We start from the raw sequence: 12,320 nt of genomic DNA, 5'->3' as shown, positions 1-12,320 counted from the left end.
CCCGGCTCCCTCTGATTTCTGTAAGCCACAGCGAGATACCTAGGGGGTGAGCAGAGAAGCATTTCTTGGGCCAGGGGAACGCGAAAAGGATGAAACGGGGGCCTGATTTTCAGTAGGGGGCGCAGTTAGTCCTTTCTGGATTCAGGGAATGGAACCCAAACTAAGTGGCTAGATAATTGGTGAGACGCAACCCAATGAAACGCAGAGCCCCTGGTTCAAAAGTATTAAGAACTCCAAGGAGGGCTGGAGATGGGGCTCCCTGGCAGGGTGCTTGCTAACATGTAGGAGGCCCTGGGTTTGATCCCCAGCAACACACACACACACACAGAATTTCAGGGAGGCACCACAGAATATTCAGCCAAGCATGGTGCCTTCTGAGTGCCCTTCTCAGCACAGGGCCTGCATGACTGCACCAAGGCACGTTCCTGAAGCCAGCCCTGCTGAGAACACTCAGTTCTTAAGCAATTACAAGGTGTTAGATTTTTATAGGTACTATCTCATTTAACTGTCAAACAACCTTATGGAGTAGGCTAATCAAGTTCTCTGCTTTTGGTGTGGTGCTGGGGATGGATCTCAGGGCCTTGGGCATGCTAGGCAAGTGTTCTACTGCTGAGCTACACCCCAGCCCACAATTCTCTTCATGGATTAAAAAAAAAAAAAAAAAAAAAGCTTAGAGAAATTAACTCCTGGCCCAGGGTTGCATATGGCGGTGAGAGGCAAATGGACCAGACTCTTCCTAGCCTCTAGGATGCTGAAGGGTTACTGGGAAGCATGGCATTTGAGTATGGGCTCCCTGAGGTGTGGCAGAAGATTGATTGACCTGCCCGAGTGTGACCTGCCCTGTGCTGAGTTGCTGGCATCTGTAGGGGCCCCAGAGCTTCAGTGCAAGGGCAATACACAAAGCATACATGCTCAGGACAGGCATGCCTGGATCCATATTCAGCACTGTCCCACACTAAGTGACTGAGAAACTCACTTCACCTCTGTGGGCCTCAGTTTCCTCATCTGCAAAATGGAATAACAACAGCTGCTTCATGTCACCCTGAGGACTAACTGTGATCTTGTAGAGATAATGCCTGACACGTAATCAGTGCCCAGTAAAGTCCATTCTCCTCAGCAAAGTGCCTCCCACTCTCACTTTCTCTGTCTTCCGCAAGCCCTGCTCTCGGCCCCCTCTTGGCCCCTCTTTGAAGCAGCCCAAATTCCCTCTCTCTCTGGCCTGCTTCTCTTCCAGGTGCGGTTGGAGGAGGCCTCTCAGCTGCTTCTCCCTTAAGTAACATGCAGCAGTCTCTGGGTTTCCAGGCTTGTTGCTAATCACACCAGGAAGAAGTCAATCAAGATGCCAAGTGTGGGGAAATTTCCAGATTCTTAGAGTCCCCGTGGCCTAACTCCTTCCTGGGGCCTGAAGGGGAGGGGGCAGCCACCAGCCCTGGTGCCCACAGAGCCCTTGCTTCCATTCCTCAGCAAGGGTCTTGCCCAAGTCCCCCCTCTTTCCTCCTCCCACCCTCTTTCAGGGAAAACCAGGCCCACCCCTTTTATGGGAGCCCTTTCCTGGCAGCCTCCCACAGGGGTACCTGGCAGGACCAGGCACCTTCTTGTCCCCAGGGGTGGTTTGGGTTTCTGAGGTCTCCTGGCTGAGCTCCCTCATCTCTCCATTTTCACCCCCCTCAGGAATAGTTCCCTGGGGACAAGTTTCCCTTCCAGACCTTCCTGTTGGGGGCGGGGGATACTTCAGGTCTGGAAAGAAACCCTTGGTCCCCAGAAAAACCAACAATTCTTCCTTTTCCTCCCCAGAACCCAGCCAGCTGCTCCTTGGGCTGTTTGGGGTGACGCCTGCCCCTTGCCCTCTTTCTAGGAGCAAATATTGGATCAGGTCCTGTCGCCAGCTATTTAATTAAGAGCAAAGTCAGTCGTGATCTGCAGGTTTGTGAATGGCTGGAATCCTGGGAAAGAAGAAATGCTGCGAGATATCAGTGCCCCGGGGGCCTGTGGGCGGGCTGCCTGGGGAAGTACCCATTCCAGGTCACAAAGCCTTTGCTTCCCGTGGCTACCTTCGGCACTGCCAGGAACCACCCACCTGTGAGGTTGGGCTGGGCACCTGGAGAGGCTGGCCCCTTGGAATGGGTCTTTCTTACCAGGCCATTTGGCACGACGGTCTGATTTGGGACAGCTTGGTCTATTAGGTATTGTGTCTGGTCACACCTAGTCACTCAGCTATACGGGGCGTTTTTACTGGTGGTCACCGACACGTTCAGATGATTTTAATTGGACGTGCCTTCTCATTTGGATGGAGGGTCCCTGGACCTAGCTGATCACCCAGGTGTGCCCGAGCTGAACAGGCCTGGCATCTGCCTGTCATGCAGCCAGTTCTGGTCATGGGGCTCCCCCCCCCCCCACTCACCGCCCCCCCCCCCACAAGGGACCGTGAGGATAACCCTGCTGACCCTCCCTGTTCTGCCCACTCCCCTCCCTTGAGCCACACCTGGCTGTGCTGGGGCCCCAGTCCCTCCCATGCTGCAGGGAAAGGGGAAGCTGATCTAGGAGGAAATTAGGGAAATTAGCTGTGACTCCAGGGCTGGGTTCACTTGGGTGGTGGCAAAGGACTCCCTGCTGGTCCTAAGGAGCTATTCGCTGGGGGCTCCTTTCCTCCAGGCCCCCGTCGGGGTGGGACAGCTATTTTCCCTCTGTGATGGGCACATACTGAGCCAGGCCAAGAGCTGAGATTTCTATTAAGAGGTGAGAGGGCCACAGCCTGCCCAGGCATTTCTCTGGGCTGTGCTAACCTCAGAGGACAACACCATGAGTCACCACCACATGGCTGTCCTCACCTCTCCCTGCCCACATTGAGGGAGGGGGAGGGGCAAAAATCATAGCGTTGACCTGGGGCCACTCAGAACCAGAACACCCACCCGGGGAGGGCCAGGCTGGGGGAATTTTCTGTGCCGTTTCCTGTCAGCAGAGTCAGGGCCCTGGGCACATCTGGATGCTGGCCACCAATCCAGTGGCTCAGTCTTAATATGAAATGTCATGCAAATACACACCAAGCCGCGTCCACATTCTCTGCGCGCCCTCGGAGTTTTCAGGGGCTCTGGCCTCTAGGTATCCCCTGTCTGTCCCCAGCAAGCTCACCTTCCTGCTTATGCTGGATGATTTGGTCTGTGGCTCTGTCCTTTCCCATCAGGATCCAGAGCCACAGCATGGAGCATCCAGGCCCCCGCAGCTGCCCTCTGTCCCCTCTCCTCCTGCCCCCTTCCTCATCCTGGGCAGGGGCCATTGGGGAGGCTGGAGCAGCCTGGGGCTTCCTCTCTGTCCTCAGGCTGGTGGCCACGGATGGCTGGAGACATGTGGGTGTCCAAGGCAGGCTAATCACTTGGCACCTTTTCATCAGGACATCTTTTAAATATTTGTTCAAAATAGGCTTAGAAGGGAGGCCAAGGGTTTTGTGGGAGTGGGAGTGGGGAGAGAAGGGTGGCCGGGCCAGCCTTGTCCCTCTTCCCTCCCCAGGCTGGTTTGCATTGCCCGCTCAGCACAGCACCAGGCCTGCTGGTTAGCCGGCCCCAGCATCCAGTCACTACAGAAGCTCAACAGTGAGGGGAGTTTGCCCAGCACCCTAAAAGGTCTGTAAAATGATTTCTCCTACCACACATCTGGTTACATGGCCGGCTACCCCCGACTCCATGTGGCTCTAAGGCCTCTGGGTGCATCTCATCTAGGTCCTTGTACACCACTCCAGCACCGATCCCATCAGTCTTTGTTAGGTTTCAAACCAATGGAGTGGGGTATGCATGTGTGTGAGTGAGTGTGTGTGTGTGTGTGTGTGTGTGTGTGAGGCAGGTGGGTGGGGGTGTCCAGCTGTTCTCAGACAAAGATGGAGCCAGACCTCAAGACCCCTCTTTCTAGAAGTCCCACCCCAGAATCTCCTAGGAGCCAAACTGACTCATTTGTTCCCATTGGGTCCTGGGGGTCCAGTTAGGAAGAAGTAGGGCTCCCTCCTCTCCTTCAGTTCCCTGCCACTGCCCTTTCCCAAGGCTCCCAAATCTGCTTCCAAGGTCATGGGAGGGCCTGGGGGGCTGGAAGCTTGCAACTTGCCCCTCTGGTTACCCTTCTCCTCGGCAGGGCCCAGAGCAAGGCCTCCCCCCTGCTCTGACCCTCCCCACTGTCTCCCTATTCCTCCCAGGAGGGGTGGGTGGGTGCCTCCATGAGGTTGGGATTTTGTGTTTAATTATGGAGCAGGAACTTGGCAATGAGGCAGCTCCCAGTAGGGTGTGCAGTGTCTCTCGGCACCCTGGCTAATGAGATAGTGCCAGCCGGCTGACAGAGGCAGGCTGTGTAATTTACGGGTGCCTAATTACTGTGGAGGCTATTGCTTTTAATGAGATCAAGAGCAAAGGCCTCTCCCCCCAACCCCACTGGCTGGGGAAGTGGAGTTCTGGTCTCTCTCCTACCATATATCAACATGGCTGGCTACTCTGCAGCACTGGGGGGTCCATCCCAAGAGTCTTGATTTCTGAATAGCTGTTTAGAGGAGGGCCCTGAGCCAGTTGGTGCTGGGGAGATACAGAGAGGAAGTTCAAGGTTCCCTAACTGCTCCTCAGACTAAGTCCCCTTCAGCACCTGTCACAAAAGCCACCACAGTCAGCACACAGATCAGCTTCACCCAATGGATGGTGGCTCCTAGAACCTTTTGAGAATCTCTTAAGAGCTCCTCTCTTTTTCTCTGCAGCCAACAATGACTAATACTAACCATCCTCTATGTTCCAAGAACTACTCTACGTTATTTACATACATATTTCATCTGCCCTCACCATGACTCCATGGGAACAGTGCTTACCTTATTCCCATTTTACAGGTCAGGAAACCAAGGTATGGAGTGAAAATTTGTTTCTGCCACACAGAACTTGAATTCAGCAAATGGATCACACTTGAACGTGCCAATTTCTAGAGACTGTCTTTAGAAACATATTCTGACTCCCAAAAACTTTTCTCTCTCTCTCTCTCTCTCTCTCTCTCTCTCTCTCTCTCTCTCTCTCTCTCCCTCTCCCTCTCTCCCTCTCTCCCTCTCTCCCTCTCTCCCTCTCTCCCTCTCTCTCTCAATGTTGGCATGTAACATTATGATTTGTAGACTCCGTGAAGTCCCAAGTGGATGCCCTGCTAGAGCTCAGGGCTATCAAACTCCCCACATTTAGGAGACCTGATCCCAGATTGGGAGATGCCCGAGGGCAGCAACTGTGACTGGCATCTCGCCCACTGAATAAACAGCACTTACTTAGTGTCAACTGAAGGGAGCAAAGGGAAAAGTGAAGGAGAGAGAGAGGGGTGGGGGGCAGGGATTGAGGAGGTCAGAATGGAAATAGTTGGGTAATCTTCACAAAGCAAAATGTGATTTTGTTTGTTTGTTTGGTAGATTGAATTCGGGATCCTCTACCACTGAGCTCCACCCCTAGTCCTTTTATTATTGTTTTTCAAAAGTTTCAACACAGGGGCTTGCTAAGTTGCCAAGGCTGGCCTTGAACTTGTGATCCCCCTGCCTCAGCCTCCCAGGTATCTGGGATCACAGACGTGCACCACAGCATCTGGCCCCAAATGAGATTCTTAAATCACAGTTCAAAAGTGGAGAAGAGCCCTCAGAGTCCAGGCAGGACAGGTCATGCCAACAGGATAAGACACACAGATGCTTGCAGCAGGATATCAGAGGACGGAGGGTTCCTGGTCTCACGGGGATCAGAGGTGGTGGCAGGACTAGTTGGGTGACTGCAGTAGCGCGCTCGGAGCCCTTCAGGAAGAAGTCATTAAGCGTGTACGCTGTGTCCCTGACGTCCATTGGCTTTGTTTGCCTTCTCTCCAGGGCAGTGAGGGCAGGAGACACGGGCCCGGGGGCTGGCACAGTCCTCAGGCTCCTCCTCCTTTCAGCACAAACAGCTCAGAGCCACAGCGCGACCAGGGCCCGTCTCCACCTTCCATCTGCCCCTCAGCTCACCACATCAGGCCTCTGCCCAGCTCCTGCCTCCAGAACAGCCCTTGGAAAGGTCACCAATCTAGGGCGACCAACTGTTTCTGTTTGTCCAGGGCTTTCAGTACTAGAACTGGGAGAGTCCCAGGCAAAACGGGACAGTTGGTCACCTTACCAGTGGCTTCCTAATTGCCAAAATCAGTGGTGTCTTTCAGTCCTTAACTACCTTGACCTCCAGTCACAAGGGACCTCATATGTCATGCCTTGATGAAGGGAGCCCCTGAGTGAACTTGAAGAGGCCCAAAGCTCCTCAAAGTGAGTGGAGAAGACTGTACCTGTGCGTTTTCAGTTCCGGGGAGGGGGTTCCTCGGATTTCATTAGATTCTGAAGGTGATCTTAGGACTAAGAGGCCCACTTTTGGGAGCTATTGGAAGCAACCGGGCAGGGTAGTTCATTGTCAAGTTGTTGTTAAGGTGACTGACGGAAGCGAGGGTTGTGGGGTGTGAACAGAGGCCTGGTTACAAGTGGGCCTGCGGGGTCAGAGCTTGGCCTCCTTCCTTGGCCCTGAGCCAGGCCTCTAAGTTGTCTGCCACCTCTGCAAGCACCTGCCCCAGGCCCATCCGACAGGCTTCCTGGATGCTTCTCAAAGACTCAGCCCAAGATGTTCTATTGGCCCCTCAAAGTCTGCCTGGCCACAGCTGAACACAGCATCTACCTGAGCATACAGTAGATACTGAATAAATGTTTCCAACCAGACTCAAGGTTAACTCTATGATGAACTTAGGAGCTTAGGTCTTCTGAGAGGAAAATCTATTTTTCCTCATTTATTAGTTGAAAAGTTGATTACATGCTCTAAGTGCATACTACAATACAAGTCGGAGTCTTTGGTCCCATTCTAGAGGTAAGCAAACCATGGCCCAGGCCTAAAGAAATAGGCTAAGTGAGCCCAGATAAACCAGCTCTCCCCCTCCTCCCCACCCTGCCTGGAGATCCTCCGGTGACCTCCCCCACCAATGTTGCCTGTGTCCTCACCCCAGTGACCATTTTAGTCCTGTTGCTAAGGGACACTTTCCCATTTACTCCAGCCCTGTATGGTGGTTTCGTTGCCATGGCAATGCATCAGCCTGAAGGAAGAGTGAGTGTGTGTGTGTGTGTGTGTGTGTGTGTGTGTGAAGTTTGGAAGGCACTGCTGGATGCAGGGGTGAGGTTCTAATTAGTTTGATGGTTGCTAGGGTCAACAGGCTTATGATTGGCTGACTCTGTTTATGTGGCCACCCTGTCCTAGAACTCTCTGGGGATGCAGTTTTCACCTCACTGAAGTCTAGAGTGTCATGCGAGATGTGTGTGTGCCTTCACATGCTTGAGTACTCACATACCTGCACATTTAACGCAAATGGTGAAAAGAAGATGAATGCTTGGCCCAAAGATCAGGTAGGAAGTCCTGGTCTCTTGCTGGATTCAACCCTAGGACCAAATAAATGTCATTTTTCTCCAAATTACACCCACTCCCCATAAATCACTAGAAAACATCGTTCTGAGGTCAGCCAGAGGAGCAAGAATTGGCTCTACCTGGCCCAGTCCTGCTGTCCCCACTGACTCATACACCTCAAACCAGTTGGGCCGCAGTGGGTCCATCCATGCCATGGTCTCTCTGCTGCCAATCTCTCTCCTCCCTGCCAAGGACGGACATGCTCTGGCGGTGAGCTTCTCTACCCTTGCTTGGCTTCCCATTTTGCATGTCTTCACTTGACTGAGGAGGGCCGTAAGCCAAACACTGGTGACCTCCTACACATGCAGATGGCTTGACAGTTCACAAAGCACCGTCATCTCCAGGCCCTTTCAATGCTCACCTCCCAAGAGGTGGACATTCACCCTCTTTCCATTTTGCTGAAGAGGAACACGGAGGCCCAGATAAACAGAGCACCTCTTGTACCTCAGGGGCAGAATCAGGTCTCCTGCCTCCCAAGGGCCTGCGGTGCTTTCGGTGCTTTCGGAGGCTGAGCCTGCTTGGGTGTGGGTAGGGCCAGAGGGGAGGAGAGGCTGTGGGTGGGAAGGAGATTCTCCCTGTCTGGAAGCTGTGGCTGGGATGGAGGAACGGGGTGGACTTGAACTTTGGGTTTCCAGAAGCTATTCAAATGTGCTGCCCACACAGTCTGTAGGGGAGAGCTGTTTCCAGCTTCCCCACTCAGCCCTCAGGCACCCAGAAACGACCGTCCTAGCTGCTGAGTGGTGGCATGTCCCTGGCAGCAAGGAGGAGAGCCAGGATGGGAGCAGGGAATGGGCTGGGCTGCTGCTGCCCCTCCCCTTCCCCACTGCCAAGCTCTGAGGCCTGCCAGCATCCCTGCTGAACTGCTAGGGCCACCAGGACCTCCCAGGGATGCTACAGACACCAAAGGCTGGCAGAGGGAAAGAGAGCTGCAGGGCCCACAGGGGAGGGACCCCAGGAGCCAGGGGACCCCGGGAGTAGGGTGGAGGTGGGAATCCCACAGCTACCAGGCTCTTGCCTGACCCTCTGCAAGAAGGAGTTAATGGGCTGCGATGAGGAAAACAGCATTGACTGGGTGCCAAGTTCCCATCCCATCAGAATCTCACAGCAGACCCAGGGGAGGGGGACTGTTACCATCCCTGAGTTACAGTCAGGAAATAAGTCAGAGGTAGACCTGCCCAAGGTCACACCGTCTATGTGGCCTTAAAGCCCCATAGGGCTTGCTCCATGGGCAGCAGGGTGGATGTCCCTCCTTAGTGGGAGGCCCTAGGTGATGTGGCTTCTATAAACCTGGGCTTTCGAGAGACATATGGAAAGAAAATTGGCATGGGAGGAGGGTGGGGCCACCAAAAATTTTGGAGAGAATTTTTGGAAGGGCATAAACAGGAAGCAGAAAAGTGAAGACAGCCCAGATAGCACATACACAGGGACCTCTCGCCATCCAGCCGTAAGCCCACCCACGTGCACGATGTCACTCTTATGCGGCTCTCCATTTCTCCCTGAGCATCTGCCCTTTTCTTTCTTTCTTTCTTTCTTTTTGGGGGGTGGCGGGGGTATGGGGGATTGAACTCAGGGCACTCAACCACTGAGCCACATCCCCAGCCCTTTTTAATATTTTATTTAGAGACAGGGTCTCACCGAGTTGCTTAGCGCCTCGCTTTTGCTGAGGCTGGCTTTGAACTCGAGATCCTCCTGCCTCAGCCTCCTCCCGAGCTGGTGGGATTACAGGCGTGCACCTCTGCTCCTGGCTGCACATGCCTATTTCTGTGGCTGCCAAATCTCTGCGTCCCATCCTCTGGGCTCCATGGAGATACCCACCTGCAGCTTAACCCTTTCTGCAATCCCAAGAAGCAAGACAATGCCTTCAGAACCGCCAACCTCAGAGATACTGAAATGCAGTTCCACGTCAGGGATGGGGGATTGGAGATGGGTAGGTAGTGTGACAGTCTCTGAGCTGATGGCTGGCTCTGCAGTGTTTAGGCTGTGACTGCTCCCTGTGAATTTGTTCCTGATTGTTTGGGGGCAGAGTTAAGGCCTTCTCCTCCATCCTTGCCAATATGACAGTCCTCTGTGCATCTCTCTTCCAGTAGACAGCTGCTTGAAAGCAGGAACTGAAACTCAAAATCATCCCTCTAGGGGTTGGAGATATAGCTCACTTGGTAGAGTGCTTGCCTCGCATGCACAAGGCCCTGGTTTTAATCCTCAGCAACACACACACACACACACAAAATCATCCCTGTAGCCCAAAGATCAATATAGTCCTTGGCACATGGCAGGAGTTCTATAAGTTTTTGTTGAATGAACAAATGATGGTAACTATATCTGCTATTTATTGCGTTCCTATATGAGCCAAGCCCTATGCTAGGCCCTAAGCATACATTGTCTCTACCATGAACAATTACACAAAACTGATTTTACTATCTTTGCCCTGCAGATTGAAATGTCGACTCAGAAAGGTTAAGTCACTGGCCCAAGATGACACAGCCATACAAGAGAGTGCTATGACTAAAGGCACACCTCAAGTGCTCCAAGGCCCCACCTGCACTTTGGTGCTTCCAACCTTGCCTGTCTTCACTCCCGTATCTTCTAGAATCAAACAGGCACAGAGTTCTGAGGCTCTGTCTCCCCAATCTCTTTCAGATCAGTTGCCTTCTTTCCCCCTGCTGCTGCTGCTGCTCTGGTCCACGCCTGCACCATTTTCACCAGGACCAGCCTCTAAACTGGGGTTTTCACCGCCACATTTTCCTCCATCATGAGTCCTCCACTCAGCTGCAGGAAGTTTGTCCTGCACCACAGACCTGGTGATATCGCTTTCCTCTGAGATGCTCCACGGTGCCCCATGTTTTTGGGGGCAGGGTTCTGGCTCCTTAGCCACAGTGCATGTAGCAGGGTCTTCAGGCCCCAGCACCTCCTTCCCTCTATAGTCAGAGCATGGGTTGGAACCTCCAAAACCACAAGCCAAAAATAAACCTTTTTTCTTTATAAGTTGATTATCTCGGGTATTTGTTATAGTGATGGATAGCTAACTGACACAAGTCTCCTATTCATTTCCCTCCCTTGTTTGACTACAAGCTCCTGGAGGGTAGGGACTGGGTTTTATTCATCTTTTGTGCCCAGAGACCTAGCTATTATTCAGCATATAAGAGATATTTAGAAAATATTTGCTGAGATCTGGTCTCATCCCCCTGGCTCCTTGAAATTCTGCCCTTTGGCCACATTCTCTCTAATCCTCTAGTAAACACAGGTCCTTAACCATAATCCTTCCCCCTGCCCTGCCTGCCCTCTCCCTGCCTCCCTTCTCCCCAGTATTCTCATTGCGCACAGGGATTATGGAGCCAGGCAGGTGGCGTCTTCCTTCCAGTCTCAAGGCTGTGGGTCCAAGCACTCTTTGCATCTCTTTGAGACTTGGCAGCTTCATTTTTATGAAGTGCTCATGCCAGGAAATCCACATGCCCTGACAGAGGAAACAGAGGTCGCAAAGAGCTGGGAGGCCCTCCATGAGATGCCCCTGCTGACTACCCGCTAGTCACTCTTGAGCATGGGCCCTGTGTCTTCTCTCTCTGTCTCTAGCTGAGGCCGATATCTTCCTGAAGGAAACTGTTCTCTTCTTAACATCTCTCCCCAGGGAAAGGGGTTCAGGCAGAACACGTGCACGCTGTGTGGCCTAACCCCTCCTCAAGAGACCTTGGCCCCAGATGTCCCTGGCTGGGCCGAGGACACAGACCTGCTCAATTTGGTGCCCCCAGAGCTGAAGCACATCTTTTCTCACAACCCTCAGAAGGAAGCAGGCCTGGGAGGGGCCCAGATGAGGACATCATGTCCTTCATGCCACCCCAGCTTTTTTTTTTTTAATCCCCAGTCAGATGGTGTGGGTTGAATGGCCATGCATGGACTCCCCCATGTCCTCACCCCCAGTACTGGGGATTAACCTCAGGGCACTCTACCTCTGATCTATGTCCTGAGTCCTCCCCTTCACATGCACACACCCTCTGCATTTTTTTTTTTTTTTTTAATTGAAACAAGGTCTCTCTGAGTTGCCCAGGCTCACCTGGAACTTGCAATCCTCCTGCCTCAGCCTCCTGGATCACAGGGATTTCAGGCATGTTCCAGCGTGGGGGCCTGGCATAAACTGGATTCTAATCATGACTTGCCACTAACTGCTTGTGGGACTTTGGGCCTGTTCAAACTCCTTTCTGGGCCTCAGTTTGCTCTTCTGTCAAATGGAAGCTGAACTAGCACTAGTTATTCTGTAAACCTTCTTAGATGTGTCTCAATTGGCCTGTGGGGTTTAACTCTGGAAAGGACAAACTGGATTACCCTTAGGATGAAAAGTGTGAAGGATGGCTGGTAGCAAGGGTTTCACTGGGGCCCTGGAGACATGGAGTTGACATGGAAGGTAAGTGACAAGTCCCATTGGACAGAATAGAGTCCCAGGGTGACCGCTGTCTTGAAAATGGTGAACAGAACCTATATATGCACATCAGGGTGCTAAGTGCTAGGTCCAGAATCAGACTCAGAGGGTAGGATAGCTACATTTAGAGATGGACAATCTTGGGGAATCACATATGGTGCCCTGGCCCCTGTCCTGGGGTGATCCAATCTTCTGGGCCACATGCCCCTAGTCAAGGCTCTCAGGGACAGCCCTAGTAAGGAAACAGGAAGAGGCAATTGGACCCTGGTTCCCAGAGTGGGAGAAAGGGGTGGGCACCCGGACCGAGGGAGCCCTGGGGATTGGCAGCGGCTGTGGGCAGGGCGGGAGGGAGGGGGAGGAGTCAACTTGTACAGAGAAAAACTCTGGCGGGGGCCGGGCTTTTCCCTTCCTCCTCCTCCTCCGCCTCCTCCTCCTCCTCCTCCTCCCCCCTCCCTCCTCTCCCCTACCTTCCT

General features: G+C 53.0%; 1 long non-coding RNA gene across 1 annotated transcript; it reads left to right on the top strand.

The window, feature by feature from the left end:
* The first annotated feature begins 6,066 nt into the window (after positions 1-6,066).
* Positions 6,067-10,379, top strand: LOC308651849. Its single transcript, XR_014022677.1, has 3 exons — positions 6,067-6,265; positions 7,236-7,381; positions 9,871-10,379. It is a non-coding gene; the product is annotated as an uncharacterized lncRNA (long non-coding RNA).
* Positions 10,380-12,320: the final 1,941 nt, after the last annotated feature.

This window comes from Spermophilus citellus (genome assembly GCF_964194105.1).
Source record: "Spermophilus citellus genome assembly, chromosome: 6".
Taxonomy (NCBI): domain Eukaryota; kingdom Metazoa; phylum Chordata; class Mammalia; order Rodentia; family Sciuridae; genus Spermophilus; species Spermophilus citellus.
The sequence above is the reverse complement of the archived record's forward strand: the minus strand, read 5'-3'. Positions and strand labels throughout refer to the sequence as shown.